At 39.2% G+C, this 13,454-nt stretch overlaps 1 protein-coding gene across 1 annotated transcript in view; it reads left to right on the forward strand.

Annotated features, from left to right (window-relative positions):
• The first annotated feature begins 9,587 nt into the window (after nucleotides 1-9,587).
• The window catches only part of LOC134059214 (FERM and PDZ domain-containing protein 1), a 37,092-nt gene continuing 33,225 nt past the window's right edge, over nucleotides 9,588-13,454 (forward strand). Inside the window, exon 1 of the mRNA XM_062515669.1 lies at nucleotides 9,588-9,714. The gene's annotated coding sequence lies outside the window, so the exon portion shown is untranslated. The remainder of the gene's footprint in view (nucleotides 9,715-13,454) is intronic.

Genomic DNA, 13,454 nt, shown 5'->3' on the forward strand with positions numbered 1-13,454 from the left:
GGGTTAGAGACTCTCCCCCCCCCCCCCCCACACACACACACACAGACACACACACACACACACACACACACACTCATCTGTTTCATACAGAACATGTCACGCATCTTCTCCACCATGTGTGGGTTCATTCATGCTAGGATTTGCACCAGTAACTCCCCGAGGTACCCGCCAGATATCTATTGGTGTTTCACACATTTCTGCATGTGGTTCACGACACCATTCACCCACTCAAGTAGAGAATAGCGGGGTAATAAGTGCACACACAGCGCACACACACTCTCTCTCTCTCTCTCTCTCTCTCACACACACACACACACTCCCCTGCTTGACAGTATGGTTTCATTTGAAGTTTCTAGTGCCTTATACCACAAACCTATTTTGATAGTTACTTTTTTATTTGCCATGTACATGCTCATTTGTTGAAGATGTGTATATATCTTGTTTTGTCATAGTCTATGTTTAGATCGTGATTTTCTCAGTGACAGGAGGTAACCATTAACCCTTGTCATATTATTCTTTATTCATCTACAGTTATCAAGGTGACATTTTCAGCTTTTTGTCAAAGAGTAAAACAGTTGCCAAGAACTTTTTTAACAGTGTAAAATGGATTTGTATCAGCATTATGTTACAAATAAAACATTAAATGATGTTATGTCATGCAAACAGTTTAAGAAGTCAGAACATTATGAGAGAATTTATTTTGCTCAGATCTCAAAAGAGTATTTGATCTCTCCCTCCCACCTCCACTCGACGCCAGTAAGGTGCTAATGTCTCTCTCCTTCCAGACTTGTGCACTGTTGTTCAGTCTTGGCATCACATGTACTAATCACTGAAAACATGTTAACATCATCACCCCTTTACTCTGTGCATGGTTACACATTGGACATGGCCAGAGAGGCCCACTCTATGAAATTTGCACTTTCTAAATAGCTGTACTATGCACTGGCCCACCTAATAGATTCCCAACTTAACAATGTTACTTGAACCCCTTGGTGTGGACTGACTAATAGTGCTCACGTTGTGTATATGTAAATGAACACAGGAGGCAAAGCATATTTAAATAAAATAGATATAAACTTATTGAATTTAATAATCATTTATCTGTGATGAAATTGCACTCCAGCAAACATGAGATTTGCTCTGTCTACACAGTGCACAAGAAGTCACCTTTTCTTGGAGTGGATTCACAATAAGATATGTCTGTTCCCTGTAACTGATAATTGTAAAAAAAAAAAAAAAAAAAAAAACATAATAAGAATACTTATTGACACACTGCTCATTGAAGAATCTATACCTCTACTATGTGTTTGAGTATGAGAAAAGGTCTGTTCTTTTTCAAGTGAAACACGTTTTTTTATTGTTTTTAACTGGGTCATGTGGGTCCTGATGAAAGTCTGTATGAATGTTCTGTTTTGTTTGTTGACACACATTTTGTTTCGTACAAATAAAGTATGGAAGGAATTGTGCCTCTGTGTGTTTCACTGTCAAGCAGTCCTGTGATGTATCATACAGTATGGAGGTGTGATTACAGGGTAATCACTGGAGTTGGTTGCAGTCTGTTCCTTATCAAAACTTGTGCTAATGAATTGAAACAAGCTTGCTATCATCTTAGACTGGGGAAAGAACTGATCTCCAATCCTTTAAATTGTAAAATGATTTTAAAAAAAAAAATTAAGGCGACTTCCGGTCGAGACGCTGACAAGATGGCAGCATGAGGAACCAGCTCCCGAATAATTAAATGCAGTATGCGTCCTTAAGCCGAGAATTATGACTGAGTAATTCATTATTACATGAAAAGGGCGATAATGGCAACCAAGGCAAAAAAAGACAAGACAAAATTGCGTCCAGCAACGATACAAAACAGTAGGCCTAGCTCTCCGAGTACCAACATGGCTGAGGCCGAGGCTAATCAGCATACCGACACCACTAGCATGATTCTGCAAGAATTGCGAGATTTTCGCCGGGATAATAAGACACAACTAGAAGACATAAAAGAGGAAATAACCAAAACGAACAATAGACTGGACGAGGCAGAGGAAAGAATTGGTAAAGCTGAGGACAGAATTCAAAATACAGAAGACATAATCTTAGAAATGATACAACTCCAAGAGCAGATGGAAGCTAAAATTACTGATCAAGAGAGCCGATCAAGACGAGAGAATATACGCATTTATGGGATACCAGAGGAAGCCGAGAATGAATTCCCGTCTATGATTGAGTTTATTGAAAAGTTGCTTGGTGACAATCTGGACATTAGGGACACCACGAGCCTTCAAATCGAGAGGGCACACCGGGCGCTTGGAATTAAACCACCTTCTACTGCTCCACCGAGATCCATTCTGGTGAAGTTCGCCAGTTATAGAGTAAAAGAAACTACTCTGCGCAATACATGGCAAAAGAAGGGGTTGACCTGGCAAGGCCATAAAGTGAACGTGGATAACGACTAGCCTACCCGCCACGCATAATCCAAAAGAGGAAAGAATATGCCGAGGTCAGGAGAATTTTGAAGGACAGAGGCATCAAATTCCACACGATGTTCCCGGCCAGACTGCAAGTAAAGTATACGGATGGATCCAAGATCTACGAGACCGTTGAGGAGGCGACGCGCGACATGCACGAGAGGGGCTTCCCGGTCGAGATTATCAAACCTCCTGGGACACTGATGGAGCGACTACGACAGCTGACCTGGCAGAAGAAACCGCGACGAGCGACTGGCAGAACTCCCACATACAGGGCGAAACTACAAGCATTTAGAAGGGAGTCCTCTCCCGCAAACACGGACGGTGGTACTAGTCAGTAACGAGATTATCTATTTCGCTGGAACGGTGAGTTGTGTTTGATTAATAGACTGCTGATAAACATGCAAGGACGTTTACTTAATTGGTTGCCTAATGACTGTTGAATTTAAATAATGATTCGGGCCAACCTTGGAAACTGGACCCTTTTTGCTCTGCCACACACGAGGGCCCTCCTTCTCTGTATCGAGAGGGGGGTTTTCCCTTAAACCCACCTATCATCATCTGGTGGAGGGTCATGAGACAGACCCATAACGTGGAAGACGTTATATTGAGTTGTTCTTTTTTCTTGATTGTTGTTTTTTCAAATGTTTATTTTCTAGCTTATTTACAGTCGTTCTTTACTGTAAAGGGGAAGTTTTTCACTTGCACAGAGGATATGTCAGTGGATATAACTTAAATGCAAAGCACACGAATAGCATCTTATAATGTAAACGGAATACATAGTCCTGTTAAGAGGGGGAAAATTTTGTCACAACTGAAGAAGGATAGAGTGCAGATAGCTTTTCTGCAAGAAACCCACCTGAATAGCTCAGAACATGGCAAATTAAACAGGATGGGTTTTAAACATGTATACTCCTCATCCCATGTATCGGGACGTAGAAGGGGGGTGGCAATACTAATCGCAAGGGGGCTGAATTATGAGCATATATCAAGTGTATCAGATACAGAGGGCAGGTTCGTCATGACAATAGGGAAGCTGGCGGGAACAGTTATCACTCTCCTAAATGTATACTCCCCCCCAGATAGCAATTGGGAATTCTATAGGAAAATATTTGATCTAATGGCTACAAAAACACAGGGAATGGTTATCTGTGGAGGGGATTTTAATATACATCTAAATCCTAAATTAGATGTCTCACGAGGCAGTTCGGAGCCAAAACTTATAAGCAAGAGAACAAATGCATTAATGAAAGAAATGGGGATAGTGGATGTCTGGAGAGAGCTTTTCCCCACCAGGCGTGATTACACATACTACTCCACATCGCATACAGTGTACACTAGAATTGATTATTTTTTTACTTTTAGTAGGGACTTACACATGGTAGAACAATGTTGCATTGGTTCTATGACTCTGTCCGACCACAGCCCTATATACCTAACTTTAAATCTTATTGGAGAACGAAGAGAAACATTGTGGAGACTAAATTCAATCATCTTGAACAATATAGGCATAAAAGAAAGTCTGAAACAGGAGATTAATACCTATTTAGAAATAAATGATAATGGGGAAGTAACACCAGATATTCTCTGGGACACGCTTAAGGCAGTTATGAGAGGCAAAATTATCTCCATTACATCACATATGAAAAAACTCAGAATACAAAAGTTACGAGATCTGGAAAGTGAATTAAAACAGTTACAAAGAGTTCATAGTAGCACTTTGGATGATCAGGCTAAACAAGAAATTGATAAAATAAGAAAACAGATACAAGATATGAGTACACAAGAAATACAAAACAAGTTGGCATTCCTAAAACAGCGCTACTATGAGGTAGGGGGGAAAGCAACAAAACTTTTAGCATACAAACTAAGGAAGCAGCAGGCAGAGAATACTATACACAAGATACGACACCCAGAGTTGGGAACAATAGACCATGGATTAAAGAACATTCAAGAACATTTTGAAAACTACTATAGAACCCTCTACGCTCAACCACAAATTGATAATATTTCAGAAATGGACACATTCCTCGCCTCATTACACCTACCGTCAGTATCAGAAGAAGAAAATAAAACTTTAATATCAAAAATAACAATTGAAGAACTGAACTCTGCGATCTCCAACCTGAAGGCTAGTAAGTCGCCAGGCACAGATGGATTCACTGCTGAGTGGTATAAAGCACTACGTGAGCAACTAGCCCCAATACTATTGAGAACTTATAATTGGATCCTACAGAAAAAAAAAATTCCACCCTCCTGGAGAGAAGCGATAATCTCCTTGATTCCTAAGGAGGGAAAAGATCATCTTGAATGTAGCAATTATCGTCCCATCAGTCTTCTTAATGTAGATTATAAATTGTTCACATCAATATTGACACATAGGATAGACAGGATTTTGCCTAGACTTATCCATACAGACCAGACAGGTTTTATCAGACAGAGACAGACACACGACAATTTGAGAAGAACCCTGCATATTGTTAACCATATTAATCAAGAGAATGCAGAGGCAATTGTCGTTAGCCTAGACGCGGAGAAAGCTTTTGATTCGGTGAGATTGTCTTTTTTATATAGGGTGCTAGCAAAATTTGGCTTCCACGAATCTCTCATAGCAATATTTCAAGCCCTCAATGATAGTCCCACAGCTAGAATTAAAGTAAATGGTGCCTTATCAAAATCCATTACTCTGGAACGAGGGACAAGACAGGGATGCCCTGCCTCCCCTCTCCTTTTTGCCCTGTTCATAGAACCACTGAGTCAGTGGATTAGGCAAAATGGTAATATTAAAGGGATAAGAATGGACACTGACGAGCATAAACTTGCACTATTCGCAGACGACGTCTTAATCTATCTGTCACAACCCACATTAACATTCCCCAAATTGATGGACACACTACTCGAATACGGGACATTTTCAGGGTATAAACTGAATGTACAAAAAACCCAAGTGCTCACCTTCAACTATGTCCCACCTGATTCTTTATCAAGGAAGTATGACCTGAGATGGGATGCAGATTGCATAAAATACTTGGGAGTTAATATTCCTAAAGACATTAAAAAACTGGTTGACTTGAATTACACTCCTTTAAATACCAACATCAGAGCAGACCTGCAAAGATGGACTCTCATTCCTTTCCTAAGTTTAAATTCTAAAGTTGAATCTATCAGAATGAACATACTTCCAAGATTATTGTATCTTTTTCAAGCCCTTCCAGTTGAGGTGCCTACCAATCAGTTTATTGAATGGGATAAATTAATTTCAAGGTTTCTGTGGCAAGGAAAGAAACCTAGGACCAGATATAAAACATTGCAGTTAGGCAAGGGAAAAGGAGGTCTAAACCTTCCCTGCCTGCGTGACTACTATTATGCAGCCCAGTTAAGACCCTTGGTGTGCTGGTCCAGCTCCTTCTATTCTGCCAGGTGGAAGGATATTGAAAACGCTATGTCTGGTGAGATTCCTCTTGCAGCAGTAATAGCAGACTGTGAATTACAGAAAAACATGCTAAATCTAAACAACCCCTGGATTAACGTAGGCTTGAAGATTTGGCAGAGAATAGTAAAATTTTGTAACATCGAAAAGCCACTCAGAAAGTTGAAGTGGTGCGCATTTGACACTGACTTCCCACCGGCTAAATTGGATGCCAGGTTCAAAACGTGGAATGAAAAGGGCTTAACAACCTATACCACCTTTGCGCCAAAAGGGAATCTAAAAAGTTTTGAAGCAATGCAGAATGACCATGGCCTACAGCGTCAAGACTTCCATAGATACCTCCAGGTCAGACATCATTACAACCAAAATATAGCGGGAACTCCAGAGGCAGGGGGAAAAGGGGTATTAGAAGTGTTTGAGAAAGCAATTACCTCACAAATATGTTTCAAAGTTGTTTCTAGAGTGTATAATGGCCTCCGCAGAGCTAACTCTGACGATACGCTTTATATTAAAGAAAAGTGGGAAAAGGAAAGTGGGTTACAGCTCTCAGCTGAGAATTGGGAAAATCTTTGTACTCTGCTGTGGGAGACCACATGTTCTAATTTTTGGCGAGAATTTAGTTGGAAAAATCTGACCAGATTCTTTATTACCCCCCTACAACAGCGTAAACAAAAACCCAATATAAGATGCTGGAGAGCTTGTGGACTCATTGAGGTTAACCATTTTCATGTTTTTTGGGAATGCCCTGCTCTAGCAACATACTGGCAAGAAATACACACACACCTGGAAGCTGTTTTTCAGATCAATATCCCATACAGGTTTGACGTTATGTTTCTAGGAAACATTGAATGTGATAACTGGGAACACAGTGATAAAAGATTACTACTGATGCTTCTAGTTGCAAGTAAAAAAGCTATTACAAGAAGATGGTTGAAACCAGATCCTCCTAAACTAACTGATTGGCTAGATGTGATTTACGACATATATGTGATGGAAAAAATGACATACTCATTAAGAATTCAGATTGAAAAATTTACTAGAATTTGGATCAAGTGGACTGAGTATATTTCTTGTATTAGAAATGACTTTTGTTAGCTGAAAGGGTTATTTTGTGTTATCCTCTGTCATTTTCTTTTTCTTTTTTCTATATGTACCAATTGAATGGAATGAAAGTGTAAACTCCCCGTGTTCATATTGTTCTTATTTTTTTTTTTTTTTTTTTTTTTTTATTATTATCTTTTTATTATTATTATGTTATCTTTTCATTATACCAATATGTACATATAATGTAATCTTAAGCCAGAAGCTGAAGATGTATCACTGTAATGTACACATTTATGTGCCTTAATAAAGAATAAATTACAAAAAAAAAAAAAAAAAAAATTAAAACCTTGTGATCTTTAGAAGCTGTTTTCCACTTACGGTCACAATGCCCTTTAGCCTGGCTATCACCACACTTAGCTCATTCTTTTAATATTGAACATTAATCTGGGGAATCTGCGCTGTATTTCTACTGCATGATCAATGGGCATAGTATTTCAAATGACTCTGTACACATTTAGATAGTCCTTCAACCAATCAGGCCAACAATCTGGGTGCGCCTGGTGGATAAGCCCGCAGATTTATTCAGTCTAAATTCCCTTTGCATTTCCAAGACATGGACCTTCTTCACATTCTGTTGCAATCAATATGCACAAGGTTGTAGCTTGAAAACACTTCATTACATTGTGTGAAAAACAAAATAGTCAACTGAAATAAATAAATAATAAAAAAAAAAAAACTAGCAGCACCAAACTACTGAGCGAGTGTGGTATAGGCTTCTGACACTAGATGGCAGTGCAAAGAAAGTAAAAGGGTCCACTTTCTGCACTATCATGACACGCAGACTCCTGCCCATAACATGAGTTTTTATATTTATAGTGTCTTCAGTACACCTTCAAACACAGCTCGACATCATATAAATATACCCTGATTGCCCTGCCTTGTATGATGAACTTCCATCATGACGCCTAAAGCCTGGCCTTGCCACACAATATAGTTGTGGAGGCCTACAGTTGTGACTGTTTTGTGGTTTCATCATTGCAGTGATGTTTACAGACACCTTTTAGATTAGATGTACAATTTGATGTGGTTAGATGTGCTCCTGTATGATTAGAGGACTAAAAGCACACTCTTCCTTAGGCTACTTATTCACTCACTACTATCACTCTGTCTTTATTTCACTTATTCAGTCATGACTAACTCTCCCTTTTACATTCTCTCTTGTGTATGCCTACAATTCAGTGATCCGTTGTTGTGGAGCTACAGTAGGGTAGACTTAACCCATCCATTGTGAAAGGATTACTAGGCTAACTGTCACAGTCTGAGCAGAAACCTGATCTAGTACGAGGTTGCTCGTTGCTTATTTCCTTTTGAAACTGTAATGTTTTGTAGGCTACCGTACGTTTTGGCAGTGGCTGTTTGGTCTAATAGTGTGTGTGTGTTTGTTAGTAGTAGGCCTATGCATATAGGCTACTGGTAAACAACCAGTAGGCCTAAAGTGTGCCTATTTGGCAAGACCTCTCACCAATATTGTGAACTCAATGTCATACTTCTGAAAAAATCAAAGTGTTGGTTATCTAGCCCTATTGAAGAATGCAGCCATCTAGGCGTTCACTAGGCTACATTCATTGTGTTTGAACTGACTTTCCTCGATGCCTCCACCAGGGGGAAGAAGGGAACTGTGATATATTACAGTATATTTAGCCTAGGCTACCTGATATTTTCATCCTGTGCTTTTGTATTTAGGTTTACATGGACAGTGTTTTTGTCATTCCGATTAAACTATTCCGATTGAAAAACGTGTTCACGGGGTGCTGTTTACTTGGGGTAGCCTATTCTGTTCTATTCGGATCAGTTGTTCTCAAACGCTTTAGTTTTTGATCGAAATAGCCGTTGTTGCCTACTTTTCCTTGAGAAGATTCAGACAATCCAATCGTAAACGATAGGCTACATGGCTGTTCAATCGCAAAAGGAACGTAATAGGCTACACCACCTCATTCTTTCTGATTAAAATTCTGATCGGATAGTTTCATTCTGATCAAGGTGCTTAGGCTATGTGTGATTTCTATTCCGATTGAGTCGCTATTTCGATTCTAATCGGAATAGGAGTGTTCCTATTGTCTCCACAATTGTTCTTGAATAAATTATTCTTATTGTAGGCTATTAAATAGAAAATAACGAAGAAAAGCTGATCACTGTTGATGAAAGTCATTCTGAGCGACGCTCCTCTAGTTTAGGCTACTGTCCGCATCAAGAGCACACGTTGCCGAACCTCTGATTGAATAGATCAAGATCCTTAAAGTTTTTAATGGGCCCACTTCTGTAGCCTATCGTGGATAGGCATATCGCATCCGGCTATCCCTTCTATTCATCACACACACGACGCACCAGTAAAGATTCAAACGATTCAAACGGTAGGTCTAGTGTGGGTTGCATGTGCATCATCCGTAGGCTACTACCTACTGCCTGTCTGAGGTAGGTCTAGTATGGGTTTCATGTGCATCATCCGTAGGCTACTACCTACTGCTTGCTGAATGAGCCCATCGCGCGCGAGCGCGCGCGCGTGAATGAGGGTCGCGAGGCAGATGGGGGAGGGAGGCAGGAGAGACAGCGACTTGGGTTTGCGCTCAAAGCAGATTAGGCAGCTAAGTGTGGCTGTTGAATTGACAGCATCTCTGGTGCGCGCCACCACCCCTCTGCTCGGGATTTATCCTGCTGGCAACATTTTCCTGGGATTTTATCGCAATGGAATATTAACCTTACAGTTGTCCTTCTATGCTGAGGGTGAGTGTCAATAGCGAAATATAGCATTTTAATATTGTTACATTCCTTAGTGGTAAACGGCTCTATTAACAAGGAATTAAGCGTCACTTTCTATAAGTCATTTGCCATAATGGTATGCACTCGCCTTTAAACACTAACAATGTAACCTACTCTCAAGTATCAGCTGTGGTTGAAAATCAAGCGGAAGCTCGCTGAAGACAGTACTGGTCACCAAGTTAAGACATCTCGCCCTTCTATTGTAATGTCAACAAACTACATGGACATCGAAACGGCCTGTTTGCGTCAATATACATTCATGTTTGTCTAGTCTTGTTAGTGTAACTGCAAAATTGCAATGATTAGCCAATATTGACTCCCTCCCTAGATAACTAGCAACTAAAAGCGTTTAATTTGTGAAAGCCGCGGGCACCCAAACATAACCACTTACACTAACATCTTGAGCCATTTTAAGAATCTGTAGGACTTCTCTGCATTTAGCTGAGGTGCAATCTCAGAGAGGACATTTTAGTTTGTGTATATGTTTTTGCCACTAGACACACACACCCAAACACATATCACTTGTCTGTCTCAGTTTTGGGTCGTTCAGTTTGTTGAGTTGTCAGTATAAAATTAGTTCTAACATCTACTCAAAATCAGGCTGTCTTCGAGGCAGGTAAGGAAAAAAATGGTCAGCATGGGTCTCCATCACCACTGCTGAATTGCAGAGTCATGGACAATAACCACATATCAGACAGTTATTCACAGACACACACACACACACACACACACACACACACACACACACACACACACACACACACACACACACACACACACAAGGGAGTGAGAAAGAGAGACAGCATGCTTTTGACAGGTCTCAGAATGGGCAGAACACCAGTGAATGAATCTGCTGACTGATGGGAAGCGAGAGTACACATACACAAAATGTTTAGTGTTGGCTACACATGGATGGACAATTGATTGTGTGTATGAGTACATTTCACCAAAACATGCATTTGTATTCTAATGAGACACATTATGAGGAATAATTTGACTCTTGCAGTGAGCAAACTGTAATTGGAGAGAGACAAAAGCCTGAGAGAATGGGAGAGGGAGAGACCTCTGAAGTACTCCTCATCATCAAACCTTTATGCAGCTATTTTTAGCTGCCGCTGCATATTTGAGCTTGTGTAGTTGTCAACTAACCCAAATAATTCCCTTGCAGTGTAGAACATCTGTAACAATATCTAACACTGTTAGCCATCACAGTCAAGCATTCACTTTACCACATACTTACAGGAAATGGTGCACATACAAGTATGCAAAGGCGTAAGGATCTGTTGCGGTAATGAGGAAATTCTCATTACCGCAACATGTTCATAACTGGATTTGGGTTCTTCTTTGAGATGGACATGTTAGTAATTACAGTTTTTCTCAGTCGCTTTGGTACATTTCTCAGATCAGAATTGAAATTCTCTGAACTACCTGTTCAATCTTCACATCATTGTGTCACTTGTGCACATCAAAAAAGCAGTTTCTCATATTTGAGCAAGTTGCAAATGTTTTGGTACATCCATGCAAATTATTATGAACAATTCTGTGCTAAATAGTCTCACCCCCCACAACATTTAGGCATCAGTTCATGGCATAAGTCTTTACATGCAAAATGGTTGAACATGTTGTCATATCAGAATTTGTAGCACAAAAGACAGGAACGTCAGGAGGTGTAGGAAAACTGTAATTCCTACAGTACTGCATATACAGTTTTGCCTAAGGAGATTGTCCTATGGTCAAATTTCTACTTTTTCTTTGTACTATGCAGTGCTGTCTTTTCCTTTCTGTATCACAATGACAGAGTCTGTCCACAAATTACAGTAAAAAAACAGTAAAAGCGTAAATGTGAATATTGTCGACAAACTCACACATACACTAAGGTGTAATATACAATTTACAAAAATTGTCATCAAAATGTTAGCCATATTTACATCAGATCATCCCTCCAGAGTACAATGTTATACTGCCAAAATGACAAAGCCATTTCACTATCTTATTCGTACACAATGACACAAGGACTTGTCATTCTGATGCACTGACATTTTCACTGACACAGATATTTAGTTCTGAGAGATGAACAAAGGATTTTGAGCAAGAAACTGCAGGTAATCCATGGTGTTTTGCTATTTGTACAAATAGTTTTGAGAAATGCACTTACTGTTTAGCAAATCTCAAAGATGATTCAAGAAATGTACCAAAGTGACTGAGAAAAACAACTGTAAAAAAGAGATAGAGGGGAAAAAAAAGCTTCAGTGTATGTTACACTATAAACCATAGACATATACATACACAGACACCGCATTGGACTCTAGAACGTACGACAAGAGCGCCGCCATATTGCTAGGGGCAATGTCGACCGATAGATCAATGGAAGCCTATGGAGAAACAGGTGTCTCTGAGTGGAAATAACCTATATATATCTATGCTATAAACAGTAAAGAAACATGTGGTATTCCGTGATCATTGGTAAATGTAGTGAAATAAGGAGTAGAAATGTTACAGAACAAATTTCAATCATTGTTTAAGTCCTGAAGAAACGTACATTTTCAAGGAATTCTATTGGAAGGGACAGTATTGACTGTGACTCTCAAGGTGGTCACCAGGTTAATAGTTATTTTATCTCTCCAGATAGAAGATAAAAGTTTGTTTGTCTTAGTACACAACTTTTTAGTTCTCATACAGAAATGTGAATCGTTGCTGTTTTCTAATGTTTTTTTTTTATTATACTCTATTCTGATCTAAATATATAAACAGCGAGGAATAGTTTAGCTAACCTTCATGGTGCTTCCACAGTTAGCAAAACTATTTGATTTATGTACTGTAGTACTTTCACACACAAAAAAATGAATGGATGAAGTATAGGGAACCTCCTATACTTTATCTGAATAAATAGGTTTACTGCAAAACAATGTATTTATTTTTGTTTTAGGTATTTTTAAATGTTTCATTCAAGTATGATATATGTATTGTTACAGACAAGCATCTGTTGAAAAACAGGCTGACAAGGCATAGGGAAAACATATACAATAATCTAGAGTTACTTGAAGAAAAGTAGCCTACAGAAGAGGCTAGGGGACAGGGTGAGGTGATAATATGGAAAAAATAGAAATGCTATTTCAAGGAATTAAAATTGTGTGAAATATCATGTGTAGTTAAAACTAATGATGCAGAGATAGTTACTAAGGTGTTGTGAGGTTAGACATGGTGGTTGCTATGCTGATCAAAGTGGTTGCTATGCTGGTTGCTAGAGTATTCATGTTGGTTGCTAAGGAGGTTGCTAGCTAGTAATTGAATTACACATGAAGTAGTGGTGGGGGGAAAAGTCAATTCTGTTCAGTATCGCAATATTTTGTGCATGCAATTATATCGATACTACTGTAGTAGCTCAAAGTATTGCAATACTTAATTATATAATTTATTTATCTATTTAACTTTTATTTAGGTTGAGTTTACTCAGGGTTTACTCTGACCACTTTAACTTAGCTTATTACGCTTATAAGGGGGCACTTGTGGCATTTTATTGTGCATTCAACCGCAATTTTAAATGTAAATGCTTCAATCACAACCTGTTATACTCGACACTCTTTCACATGGAGAGTGTGGGTGTATTTCGGGTTTCAACAAAAAGTGAATAGTAAGGACCTTGACATGCACCATGCCATTGCAAAGTGAGTTGAACAGTGTTATTTTCCTAATTCTTTGTAATG

Source organism: Sardina pilchardus, chromosome 2 (genome assembly GCF_963854185.1).
Source record: "Sardina pilchardus chromosome 2, fSarPil1.1, whole genome shotgun sequence".
Classification (NCBI taxonomy): Eukaryota; Metazoa; Chordata; class Actinopteri; order Clupeiformes; family Clupeidae; genus Sardina; species Sardina pilchardus.